We start from the raw sequence: 13,579 nt of genomic DNA on the forward strand, positions 1-13,579 counted from the left end.
TACAGCCAGCTGACATTTATATTTATCCACAGTTACATATAAGCTATCATCAGGTAAATTTTTGTTTGAGAGGAAATAACGGAAAATATTTTTAGGGTTCCGTAGCCAAAATGGCAAAAACGGAACCCTTATAGTTTCGTCATGTCCGTCTGTCCGTCTGTCCGTCTGTCCGTCTGTCACAGCCGATTTACTCGGAAACTATAAGTACTACAGTGATGAAATTTGATGGGAATATGTGTTGTATGAACCGCTACAAAAATATGACACTAAATAGTAAAAAAAAGAATTGGGGGTGGGGCCCCCCATACATGTAACTGAGGGATGAAATTTTTTTTTTCGATGTACATACCCGTGTGGGGTATCAATGGAAAGGTCTTTTAAAATGATATAAAGTTTTCTAAAAAACATTTTTCTTAAAGTGAACGGTTTTTGAGATATCAGCTCTCAAAGTCGTAAAAAGTATGTCCCCCCCCCTCTATTTTTATAACTACGGGGTATAAAATTCTAAAAAAAATAGAGGTGATGCATGCTAATTAACTCTTTCAACGATTTTTGGTTTGATCAAAGTATCTCTTATAGTTTTTGAGATAGGTTGATTTAACTGTAATTTATTATATTTGCTGCTACGGAACCCTTTGTGCGCGAGCCCGACTCGCACTTGGCCGGTTTTATTTTCTTTAAATTTAACTTTCATGTTCGAGACACCAGCTGACGTATAATACACCATGTTGTAACCAGCTGACTATTTTTTTTCGTTGAGATATTGGGTTAGCTACAATTTGACAAATTTTTAGCTGAGAGGAAATGAATGAATGAATGTATTTTTTTTCCTATGTGCGTGGGAGGCTACAACCGCTCACCCCCCCAACCGAGCGCCAGCTGACGTTCACGAGGCTTTATAATACTATACTCTCATGCGTCTGACGAATTATCTCTTGAGAGGAAATAGTTAACCAAATTTGCACCTGGCTCCCTAACCATTATCATATAAGTTAATAAATAAAATATTTTTCCTCAAAATAGTCTCGTATTAAGTCTCTGTCACGACATCATTCGCAAATCGCAACATTACAAGAAGTCATAAATCCATGTAAATTGTTCGTAAATAAACTGTATACAACGTGGTTCTGTTCATTTCGAGAAATCCAGTTTCCTTATCGTATAATAATGCTTATGTTAACGAGAGTTATTCCTTTAATACGTTTTATACATACGATTCAAATTGATAACATCGCAAGTTACATCTTGCAATGTATCCTTCCCCTTGATTAAATCTTGATACCATACAAATAAAATAAAAAACCTACAAATGATAATTTTTTACGAAAAAAAATATAAAAACGGTGAAAACCAAAAAGTATCTTAGTTTCCCTTGACTTATTATAATAACTACGATACTTAAATAAAATAAATATCCAAAAAATTTTAACAAAAAAAAATTTTTTTAAGTACTAAAAAGTAGTGAAAACTAACACAAGGAAATGAATAACAATCAACGATAGAGCATTAAATTTTACTGCTAATGGAGTCGAGTATTTTACTTTTTATGTAGGTACCTTATATATATTACGTTTTATAACTTTATACCTCTGGTCGCGCCAATATAAAAATATACGTAAATATATTTTCGATATGAAAGTGGACTGTATTTTGATCTACGTGGTGTTAGCAAAGAGGGATAGACAGGATACACACGGCACGTACCTCGTCGGAGGGAGTAGCGTCCAGAACACACGCGCCGCCACGCGGTCAGGGTCCTCCAGCTCGCGGCGGGCAAGAACGGCGTCCAGTCCCACACTCCACACAAACACACACGCGGCGGTGAGCGCGACCAAGGGCCGGGGAACGGGATACCCCGGTGGTGTTACAAGGGCACAATGCCTGATGATCTAGAGAGCCTCGTGGAAGCTCTCCGGCGGTGGCCGAGTCCCGAACCTCGCGAAGGAACGGAGCGAACTCGACTGACTGCAGCGACACGAACGTCGCGTTCACGTCTTATTGGACGTGTCACGTGGTTAGTGACCACGCGATGATTGGTTGTGCTCGTATGTAGGGAAGGATGAAGGAACACACCACAAACAATAAACGTTTAATTTCTACATTTACTATTTTAATTATATTGGCGTTACCATATCCACCCGCCCTAAATGGGTCACCATTTAAAACCAATCATAAGATACAGCGAAAAACTATGACTCTAGGATCGCATAATGCGCGCGGGTTAATGAAAGTCCTAAGAGCCACGGCGGTAATATAAATAACAAGTTCTATGGCTCTAGGAGCGCAAAATGCGAGCGGGATAATAAAAAATCCTAAAAGTCACGGCGGAAATATAACTAACAAATTCTATGACTCTAGGATCGCGTAATGCGAGCGGGGTATAAAAAAATTCCTAAAGTCACGGCGGTATTACAACTAACAAATTCTATGACTCTAGGATCGCGTAAAGCGAGCGGGGTATAAAAAAATTCCTAAAGTCACGGCGGTATTATAACTAAGAAATTATAAACGAAAGCGGTGCAAAACTTAAAATTAAACTTAACTAACTGCGGTAATATACTAATGCGATATAACTATTGTCTTGGAAGCGGACATAAACGAACGACCGGGCGAAGGTAAGTTCCCTTGGCGGTTCTAACTGTACAAACGCGCGCGACGTCGTCCTTTGAAGGATGTACTTTCTCTACGACGGCTAAACGCCAGGTTAGGGGCGGTGTATTATAATTTATCACAACCACGACCGTTCCAGGAGTAATAGGTGTGGAAGGCGTATTCCATTTCTGCCTAACCTGCAAACCGTGTAAGTATTCCAATCTCCAACGTTTCCAAAACGACTGAACTAACTTGTCCAGTAGCGAATGCCTATCAAGCAAACTGACGTGATCAGATTTGACTTGCGGCGCGGGTAATGCTAGTAAAAGCGCGGTATTTAAAATAACAAGAAACAAATGCGTTATAATATTCATATATTTAATATGATAATAATCAATGATCATGATAATTACGTGATCATTGCGCGGTGATATCACTGGATGCTTATGTGCATATTCCAGGGCGGAATCGCTTAGACGTCCGATGAGGATGAGTCTGTTGCGAATAAAAGGCCTCAAGCGGTTGAGAGCCTGCGAATAAAATTTATAAAAGAGTATATTATAATACTCCTCTGCAAAATATTTATTTTGCAGGGCGGGAATAATTTTATTCTCAGCGAAATTAGGTTCCTCTACGGTCATCATAACACCGCGGCGGGTTAATAACATAAGGAACCTATAAATATAAAATACACGACGCGACGAGACGCGAAGGGCGGTATCGTATAAAGCGCAATGCTTTATAGGCGGGCACACAGTGTGCGCTAATAATTTTCGTTCGGGAATGTCTGCAATAGACTCACCATTGAGACTCCTAAGAGGCCAATCAGATGGGTCCGAACGAGCCCACTGGGGTCCGTGGATCCACAGAGGGTGCGGTACGAGATTTTGTGGCGTAATGCCACGCGAAAAAATGTCAGCGGGAATTTCAATACCAGAAACATGGTAGAAATTATCTGATGGGATGTTATACACGACTGTGGGAGCAACGAAGCCCATCATGTCCCACAGACGGGCGGCAATTGACAAGATGGAGCGCTTAGTGCACATCACATCGGCGGGAGCGGTAATTTTAAAATGAAAACAATCATCAACAGTAGACCAATGCAGACCAAGTAATTTATGTTGCATGGTCTTATCAAACTCCACCGCGGAGGGTAAAAGTTTGTGCGAAGCGGGAAGATTATCTAACACATTTTTGCCATTACTATTCCATTTAATAAGATCCCACTGAGCTCCCTTAAACAAATCGATGAGCTGCTGCGACGCGGAAACTGCTTCACATTCCGTGGGAATAGAGAAGGCGATATCATCCATATACAACGAGGAAGACGCAATGCCACTCGCAAGCGGATATTTCGCGCCGTCATCTTCTACGAGCTGTCTTACCGTGCGCAGTGCATGATAAGGACTAGACTTGATGCCGAAGCAAACTCGATTAAATTGATAAAGAAGCAGCGGATCCTGCGGGCTGAAACGATATAAAAAACATTGAAAACGACGATCAAACTCACGCACGAATATCTGCAGAAACTGTTGGCGGCAATCGGCGGTCATGGCAATCGCGTGGAGAAGAAAACCTAAAATAATTGTAAACAAATTGCCTTGTAAATTCGGCCCAACATGCAGAAGGTCATTCAATGAACGCTGGCTTCCAGAAGTTGGCATGCTAGCATCTAAAACCATGCGCAGCTTAGTCGACGATTTATCCTCGCGCAGAACAGCGTGATGCGGTATAATGTAAATAGGTGTAGGGTCACGCGGATCATACGGAGGCGCGGGTGAAATATAATTCTTCGTTAGATAATCTTTTATGACGTCATCATATGCCAACCTTAATTTAGGTGAAGCCTGTAGCTTTCTTTCGAGGCATATGAAACGCTTGCGGGCAATATTAAATGAGTCACCGAGAGTGTAGAAATCATCCTTAAATGGAAGCGAAACAATATATCTGCCACTCACGGGATCGCGGGTTGTAGTTAATTTATAATATTCTTCACATTCAACATCATCGGGATGTTGAACGGGCGGTGCGGTAGGAAGCTCCTCGAGCTCCCAGAAACGCCTGACTAATGAGTCAATAGCGGCGGTCTCTTGAACGTGACAACACGTCAAGGGCGGTTTATGTATGTTAGGTATGGTGGGTACTGAACCCATTATTACATAGCCTAACACCGTGCGCAATGCAGCGGGCGCCGACGAGTCACGAGATGCATGAACTACGTCGGGGAGAAGCAGATGAGGGAACAGAGAAGCACCGATTAATAAATCGATTTTATTTGGCGTACCAAAACTCTCATCTGCGAGCGGTAAATGCGAAATATTCGATAAGGCAGAAGTGTCTATAACAGCGGTAGGTAATAAATCCGTAACATGATCAACAACTAGCGGTGAAATATTAAAAGATATGTTGTTGTCAAGACGCGAATAAAATTGTACATTTACGGAATTACTATTTACAATTTTTTCTGAACCACCGAACCCCTTAATAATAGTACGTTCGGTTTTCTGCGGTTTAATACCTAAACGTTCACAACATTCATTCGTAATGAAGTGACTTTGCGAAGCGGAATCTAAAAGCGCGCGAATAACAAGCCGTTCGCCTTTACAATTATAAGCTACGACTTCAGCGGTTGATAATAAAATAGTATGTTGTTTATTCGCGGGCGCGTTGCATTGAAATGCGTTATCAGTATCAGCTGTATAGCTAGCGGTATATAGCGCAATTACGTCAGGGCGGCATTCGCCCGACGGCGGTGACGGCGCAGGCAACGGCGGTGTGCTGCGCGGCGGGGGGTGAGACGCAGGCGCGGGAATGGACGATTCGCGTTTCAAATGTAACATCGTATGATGTTTTAATTTACAAATGCGGCAATTAAAATTAGACGAACAACTAGAAACTCGATGTTTTATACTGAGACAATTTATACACGCGTTTCTATCCTTTACGTATTTCAAACGTTCCTGCGGACTCATTTTGTGAAAACTTGAACATTTAAATAAATGTTGATGCGTAATATTTGTACAAAGACAACTATATGCGGAATCAGCGGTTGTTACGTAAGACTGATACTTAGGCGGAGCAGACGAGATATTATTTGAACTGCGGTTATAATTATTATACTTTCGAGGCGGTTTATTTATTCCCGAATTTGTGGAAGGATGAATGCGTTCTAATACCTTCGCACGAGTTTGAATAAATTGAACTAAGTTATCAAAAGTAGGCATTTCACTACCAAACTTAGTCTCGAAAGCGCGAACAGTATCTGAATCTAACTTCTTCAACGCGATATGAACAATCATTAAATCTGTAATATTATCTAACTTTATATTTTGTAAGGCGCGCACTGCGCTAATAAAGTTATCAGTAAATAAATCAAAGTTTGTTGCGGACGGAGAATGCAAAGGTTTAAAATCAAACATTTGATTTAAATACGCGGAAACCAACATACGTTTATCATCATATTTATCTTTTAAAGTTTGTAATATTAAATTATAATTTTCAGCGGAGGGGGTTATACCAGCTATAACAGTTGTGGCCTTCCCCGTTAATTTACCTAGTAAATAATATAAACGCTCGGCATCTGTAAGGCCGGGATTGTTATGAACAACTGATTCAAAATTCGAAAGAAACAGCGGAAATGAGCGAATATCACCCGAAAATGGTACTAATTCGATAGGCGGTAATTTAGGCCTATTTTTATGCAAATTATTAATATCTCCGTGTGACGGACTTGGTTGCGAATATTGCGATTTAATTCTTTTAATCCTGCTATATAAAGACTCGAATGCAACGAGGCTTTTATAATCAGGTTTCGCGGCGGGAATTAATGATAATAAACGAATATTATATTCATCTAAACATTGTTTATAATCATCGCGTAATGATTCTACCTGCGCGGACTCGTCAAGGAAACTTTCCATAAGCGCAGCGTTGTTTTGAATGTTCAAAGACAAATCATAAATTCTTTGCACCATTTCGAATATAATTTCGCGTTTAGCTAATAACATGGATAACTGCGAATCATTTATATCTTCCGAATCATTAACATCCGAAGCGTCACTATCAGGTAACTTAGTCATTTTCTTAGGCGGCATTTTTAATAACAAAAGTATATATTCAAACAGAGAATGTTACAATACAAGTTACAATAACAAGTAATACGACTAAATAAAGTAGGTCAGCGACGCAAGCATAATATGAACAGAGTATGAATTTTCAATATGGTCGGATTATAACAGCGGATCGCGGAATGACCTAGATAACGTTATAAATTTCGAGCGCGGGTAGCGGATAAATAAATATGATGAAATATGTTCGATTTATAATGATTTTAGCGTTATAACTGCGGATAAACGATATGAATATAGTTTTAATTAACTATTTTAATAATAATATACGCGTAACTTAATGTTACGGGCGGAATAAAATATATTTTAAGCAAAAAATAATAGATGACGCAATGTCGATCTATGCGGTATATTATAGTTATTTCACAATGAATGTACTATTAAATCGCTTATTAGGGCCTACAATGAGTATCCTAATAAGGGCGGGTTTAAAATATATTTTATATGAATAGTAGAAGACGCATTGTCGTTCTATTATATGCGGTATATTAAATAGTATTTCGCATTGAAGATACTACTAATCGCTTATTAGGTCCTACACAATGAGTATCCTAACAAGGGCGGTGGAATCATCAGGCTATAAACGGAATGACCAAACAATGGTTACTATCCGGGTCGAAGGTACCACTCAATGGTCGCGCCAATATAAAAATATACGTAAATATATTCTCGATATGAAAGTGGACTGTATTCAGATCTACGTGGTGTTAGCAAAGAGGGATAGACAGGATACACACGGCACGTACCTCGTCGGAGGGAGTAGCGTCCAGAACACACGCGCCGCCACGCGGTCAGGGTCCTCCAGCTCGCGGCGGGCAGGAACGGCGTCCAGTCCCACACTCCACACAAACACACACGCGGCGGTGAGCGCGACCAAGGGCCGGGGCACGGGATACCCCGGTGGTGTTACAAGGGCACAATGCCTGATGATCTAGAGAGCCTCGTGGAAGCTCTCCGGCGGTGGCCGAGTCCCGAACCTCGCGAAGGAACGGAGCGAACTCGACTGACTCGTCGACAAGCACGTCGCGTTCACGTCTTATTGGACGTGTCACGTGGTTAGTGACCACGCGATGATTGGTTGTGCTCGTATGTAGGGAAGGATGAAGGAACACACCACAAACAATAAACGTTTAATTTCTACATTTACTATTTTAATTATATTGGCGTTACCACCTCAATAAACGTAGAATGTAAAATAAAAGATAGAAATCTCTATTCCTATATATTATATAATTCTCCTGTCACAATATTAGTTACCTGCATACTCATCCGAAACGGCTGAACTGCAGATTGTGAAGAAATTTCGCGCCTATTGGGTAGATCTGGGAATCGGTCAACATGTACTTATTTTTCATACCCCTGTGGTAAGAGTACGGCAGAACAGCGTTTGCCGGGACAGCTACCTAGTAGTTTATATAATTATATTATATAAATTAAAATTACCTCCTGACCGATTCCAATTTAGAAAAAATATTGTTAGATTTATAGAATGTATAACCGGTACATTTAATGTATACGGTCTACCAAAATAAAGCATAAAGATTATTGATTTGTCCTTCTGTTTCAAAGCAAGGTTATGGTTGGTTGATAGAAATCACTGTAAATGTTGTCTTAAGTATGTAATTTGCCAAGTTTTAGTCTTCCTTCCGTGTATTCTTTTATAAAATGCAATAATCACAGGTCCCATGTGAAGGTAGTTATTAATTATTATTGATGTCTTTAAAAATACAGAAAAATCACAAAGTCCCCTGACACGTAAATATTATTTTTAGTGGTCAGTGATCTCTTGCAAATATCCCTATATGCTTTATTTCAAAATATGGACCAAAAAAGCCTACCGTTTCCCCTACAGTCTACACTCTTCAATAAAACCACGTGCACACATAACTGTAACAAATTTCACCAATTCATGCCTTTAACCATAACACATCATAATCCATCCAACTTTATTTACAAATCCCCTAAACAACATAAGCATATCAGCTTAACAGTGAAGCATATCGCAGGAAACCATGATAGCATTGTCACCTTGACCCACCTTCAAGGCCTTTGAACCAGTTCGGAGCATTAACTGTTCAAAAACACCGAAAGAAACTCGTATTTGAAAATATTAATAAAATCACTACACAAATAAAAAGTCCTCTCCACCGATTTTCATTCTGTTTTCTCCATGAAAGGGCTTTATATAGGCGAAAAGCTAGTCCTACTAATATGATAAATACGAAAGTTTTTGATGATGTATGTATGTTTGTCACGAAAAAACTACTAAACGGATTTGAATGAAACTTTTCGGTAATATAGGTTCAGAACATATTAGCTACAGAAATACTTGATTTTGCCCGCGGATTCGTCCACGAAAACGGCACAGCAGTGTGTTTAAAAATACAACACAATAATATAATGAAAATATGAAATATTACACGTATATATGAGTTTGCAAGAGCACTTACATCAATGACCCAGCCAATGCCTCGGTTATTACATTTATTCGAACCTATTATCGCAATTGCTTTGTGATTTACGCTTGATAAAATACAGATACATATAACTTGTTTTATACGATTTTATTGTAAAGGTTTTTTCATTCAAATAATAAATGAGGAAAAATGTTTTCAAAACTTTATGTCATATCTAAATTTTTAATTTACCAAGTTACAACACTATTAATAACTGATTAAATAATATGTAATGTCCCTAATTAATCATTATTATTGTGTTATCATTGCATTATCTATACAAAAACATTTTCAAATTGCAAATGTCTTAAGGGCTTGGTCTAGTAGTGCAAACAAATGCATCCTGTCATCCTATATGTAAATAATACAAATGTACTAAGGAAAAGTTGCTCCACTTAATTTTTAAAAATTAAATCATTCGTATGCATAATTTAATATTCGTAATAAGTACCAAAAATGACAATTTGAAACAATTTTCGTGAAAATTACACCGGGTGATTTTTTTTTATCAGTACACAAAATTTGCGAATACTTTCTATTGATATCTTCAACTTCATGTTTATATAACTGATCAACTTTTACAAAGAAATTTGGACGAAATATAAAAAAAAATAAGCTTTCCATACAAAATGCAGAACTCTATACATTTTTTTCGACCTAAGTTTCTTAGTGAAAGTTGTTCAGTTTAACTAATAAAACGGATAAACAAATTTTGTATATAATAAAAAAAATGTAATGTTTGTGTTAAATGAAAACAAAAGATATTTATTTCTGACTAGCTTCCGCCCGCGACTCCGTCCGCGCGGATGTCAGTCTTCGCGTCTTCTACAGATTTATTATATTATGTGTAATATATAGATTTATATTGATAAACCTAATAAATCTTTTGCTAGCATTCTGATGCTTTATCGGTTGCACTGGATTTATCTCTTTTTTTTTAATCGCTTGAATGATATAGGATGGGTCCTTGATGGGCATCGAATGCTGAAGTCTCGAATCAATCAATTCTGACAGTAGGCAATTTATGTAAAATCTTGATAATGGTCCATCATTTTATTTTGCCTAAACGTTACATACTTTTTTATATATTCTATTTTTAACGAATGATTCACTCCAGTCCAAACAGCAAATAAGCAGACTTCTGCTTCTGCAACGTTTAGTTGTCCCTGAATTTAGAAAAAATAGTCATGATTCTTATCTATAATGACAAAAGTGTTATTTTTTGCATTGTATTTCAAATATTTAATTGTTTTTAACCGCATCTTCCGCATTCATGTCTTTTGCCGGAATTAGACATTTAACTTCTACTAGTCCCATTTTCCCTTTTTGATATGGGAGTGTATAAAGTAAATTTTTTAGATATTTCTCGTTATACTTTTAAAAAGTTATTATTGAATTTATATTTTTGGTTTTATGGCATTCAAATGCTTTATAAATATAAATTTATAAAGAATAGAAAAAATTCGATCACGAGGCGGGACTCGAACCCGCATCCTTCGCGCCATTCCGGGGCGGATGCCTGACCAACTCAGCCACTCGTGACCCGCCAGCACAGTATTACCATTATTTCCTACAGTAGTGCGACGAATGTACTTGTGCAGAGAAACGGAGGGGAACTGGCGGGGGTCGGGCGACGCGGGCCGCGTAAAGCAAACACGCTTAGTTTGCTTTACCTAGCGCGAAAGGATGACGCAGTCGTATTTTTTGTGTAATAATTTTATTATACATAGGTACTTAGGTACTGTTCGGTTTACGGATGTAAATCTACATTGAAATCCCAGAAGGAAACAATATTTCAGAAAGATTGTATTAATTGTATCTGTTGAATTAAAATCAAAGCTATGTATATATGTTGTCCTCATTATTTTCTAATCAGATTGTACATCCCAATGCGAATGCATTACTTAGTTAAATGTTATAATATACAATTAAGAACATCCAAAAATAAAGTGTCCACGTAAATAATATTTAGCAGTGCAATATCTGTAATTATATATTTATGAACAAATAATTACATCAGATTTAATAATCGCAATTATTTTGAATGTACATATGAATAAAGATTTCATCATAATATTAATAATCACAATTGTTTTATTTCCCATTTGTTGCAACCCTAGCGTATTTTCGTGTGGCAGCGTCATTACCTACGCTGGCGGCGGCATTTCGCGACATCAAAAGCGATTCCTTACTGTAGGAAATAATGGTAATACTGTGCCCGCCAGAGCAATCGAATTTATTCTATTCTTTCAGTTTTATGTGTCTGAAGGGACACACCGCGCGCCATCTATTGAGATGATTAACAACCATTTCAACCAATATGAAGCACTTTTCAGTGAATACAATATTGTAACGATGGAACACGACCTTTTTTGTTGAATTTATATTTTTGGTTTTATGGCATTCAAATGCTTTATAAATATAAATTTATAAAGAATAGAAAGAAAAATATAAATTGGTCAGGCATCCGCCCCGGAATGGCGCGAAGGATGCGGGTTCGAGTCCCGCCTCGTGATCGAATTTTTTCTATTCTTTATAAATTTAAAGTTATTATTGTCATTTTGCTCATTAGGTAAAGTAATTTCGATATCAGTTTTAAGTTTTTTGATACCTGCAATAATAACGTCATAATCGCCTGCACATACTTATCGATTACAACCTGTATACAATCCACCATCCACATTCATAATGTTTTCCTGTCCTCCTCTCCTTTACGCTGTTCACCGATACATTTTAAATGAGTAAATCTGCTACCACTGAAGGATGTTTCATTGTGATCAGCAAATTTTCACCACTGTTGTCGATTATTTGTTTTTCATTTTTAATCAGCAATTGGGAATCATCAGTTTTGTTTTTTGCAGATTGGTGATGTACCCTAACAATACGTCGAAAAGCAAAAGCATCAACGAATTATCGTTTTCGTCCTCTTTTTTTATTCTTCGCGTCTTTGTTACTTGTGTTTGTTTAGTTCTCAACACCCACTGAATTTTCTATGTTATTGTGATCTTCCATTACATCTGAGTTTTGATGATGTGATGATAATCCATTCGTTTTAATATTGGTACTTAGAGTTGGTAGACTAAACTAGAAATGGCGGACTAAATTTGTCAGCGCGTCTGTAAGATCAGAATATAAAACCAACATCCTGTATTTAAGTTACAAAATTAATAATCAAACAACATGCCGCTACGTTGAAAATGACTAGAAGAAAAAATTAAAACACCTCGGATCAATTTTGGAGTAAACAAATCATTTTCCCCGTATGGGGATTTCCCCGGATGAACTTGGGAAGTTCAAGTTCTCAATACAAGTTTATATTATATTTCGTATTTCTCAAACGAAAAATAAACATTTTTGGAACTTCAAAAAAATTATATTATAAGAAAATTTATGAGCTTACTTTAGTTTTAAAGAAATATACATCCCTTTACTGACACCCCGTAAAATAAAGAAATTGTTGCCAATCACCTTTGCAATCTATTTGGTTTCATTAACTTTATGTTCGAAGATAATTTTTTTTCTAGTAGTTACACGCGTATTTTTTTCGTTTATTTTCCATATCGAAATCAAATGTTTAAAAATACGAATATTTGCACAAAACTAAGATAAAAATAATCAATTAACAAAAATATTAAATTTAATGAAGTAGAGCAACTTTCACTTCGGTATGAAGGAAAATCGAGCGTAGAGCACACGTCAGAACGCTCCGGCCCAAGGAGCGCGACTAAAGAAATTCGCTAGGATTTTTCCTAATTATTTTAAATATTTTTTAATATTTAAGGAATTATCAAAATTAAAAAAAAACTTTTTTTAAAGGATTAATACTCATTGGTCTTCAACCAACTCGAATAAATTAATGGAAAAAATAACTTTTAGCAGTATTTATCAATAGATTTTGTAAGGCAAAAAATGGGAAATTTAATGAATTTATAACGTTCTAATTAAGAAAATCATAAGTTTTTCGGCAATTGTGTTCAGCAGTTTTTAATAACGACTATATAAGGATAATAATGCGCTGATCAGATTGTGTAAATTGTAATCGGTTGCAACGTAGTGAGTGCACAAACTTAGCTCGAAATGTCTTTGGGGGAAATAGACTTATCTTGAAGGCCTGATTAAGGTAACATAAAGTAACTTTATAAATGTGAAAAAATTCACGCGCATTGCGTATATAACACTAATTGATAAACAAGAAAAAAAAATTCAGTTTATCATTTCATTAGCCGGGAAAAAATTGTCAAATAACTTGTTGAAAACGCAATTTTGCTAGACTGCAGCCTTAAATTAAACGAGGATTTACAAACGACAGGTTAAAATGTCACCCTTCACTTGTCACACAAATGAATCATAGTTTTATATGTAATTGGATAAATTGTATAACAAACTAGCGACCCGCCCCGG

At 37.1% G+C, this 13,579-nt stretch overlaps 1 protein-coding gene and 1 long non-coding RNA gene across 3 annotated transcripts in view; one reads left to right on the forward strand and one right to left on the reverse strand.

Annotated features, from left to right (window-relative positions):
- The window catches only part of Abcd1 (ATP binding cassette subfamily D), a 77,195-nt gene that overhangs the window by 25,014 nt on the left and 38,602 nt on the right, over window positions 1–13,579 (reverse strand). The window lies entirely within an intron of this gene.
- LOC149477708 (uncharacterized) overlaps window positions 10,710–13,579 on the forward strand; it is a 298,415-nt gene continuing 295,545 nt past the window's right edge. The window contains exon 1 of the long non-coding RNA XR_016317552.1: window positions 10,710–10,732. This is a non-coding gene — a long non-coding RNA (uncharacterized LOC149477708). The remainder of the gene's footprint in view (window positions 10,733–13,579) is intronic.

The sequence above is a fragment of the Colias philodice genome, chromosome 24 (genome assembly GCF_061535455.1).
Source record: "Colias philodice isolate Cphi_HAF_F1 chromosome 24, ilColPhil1 Martin Lab GWU primary, whole genome shotgun sequence".
Lineage (NCBI taxonomy): Eukaryota > Metazoa > Arthropoda > Insecta > Lepidoptera > Pieridae > Colias > Colias philodice.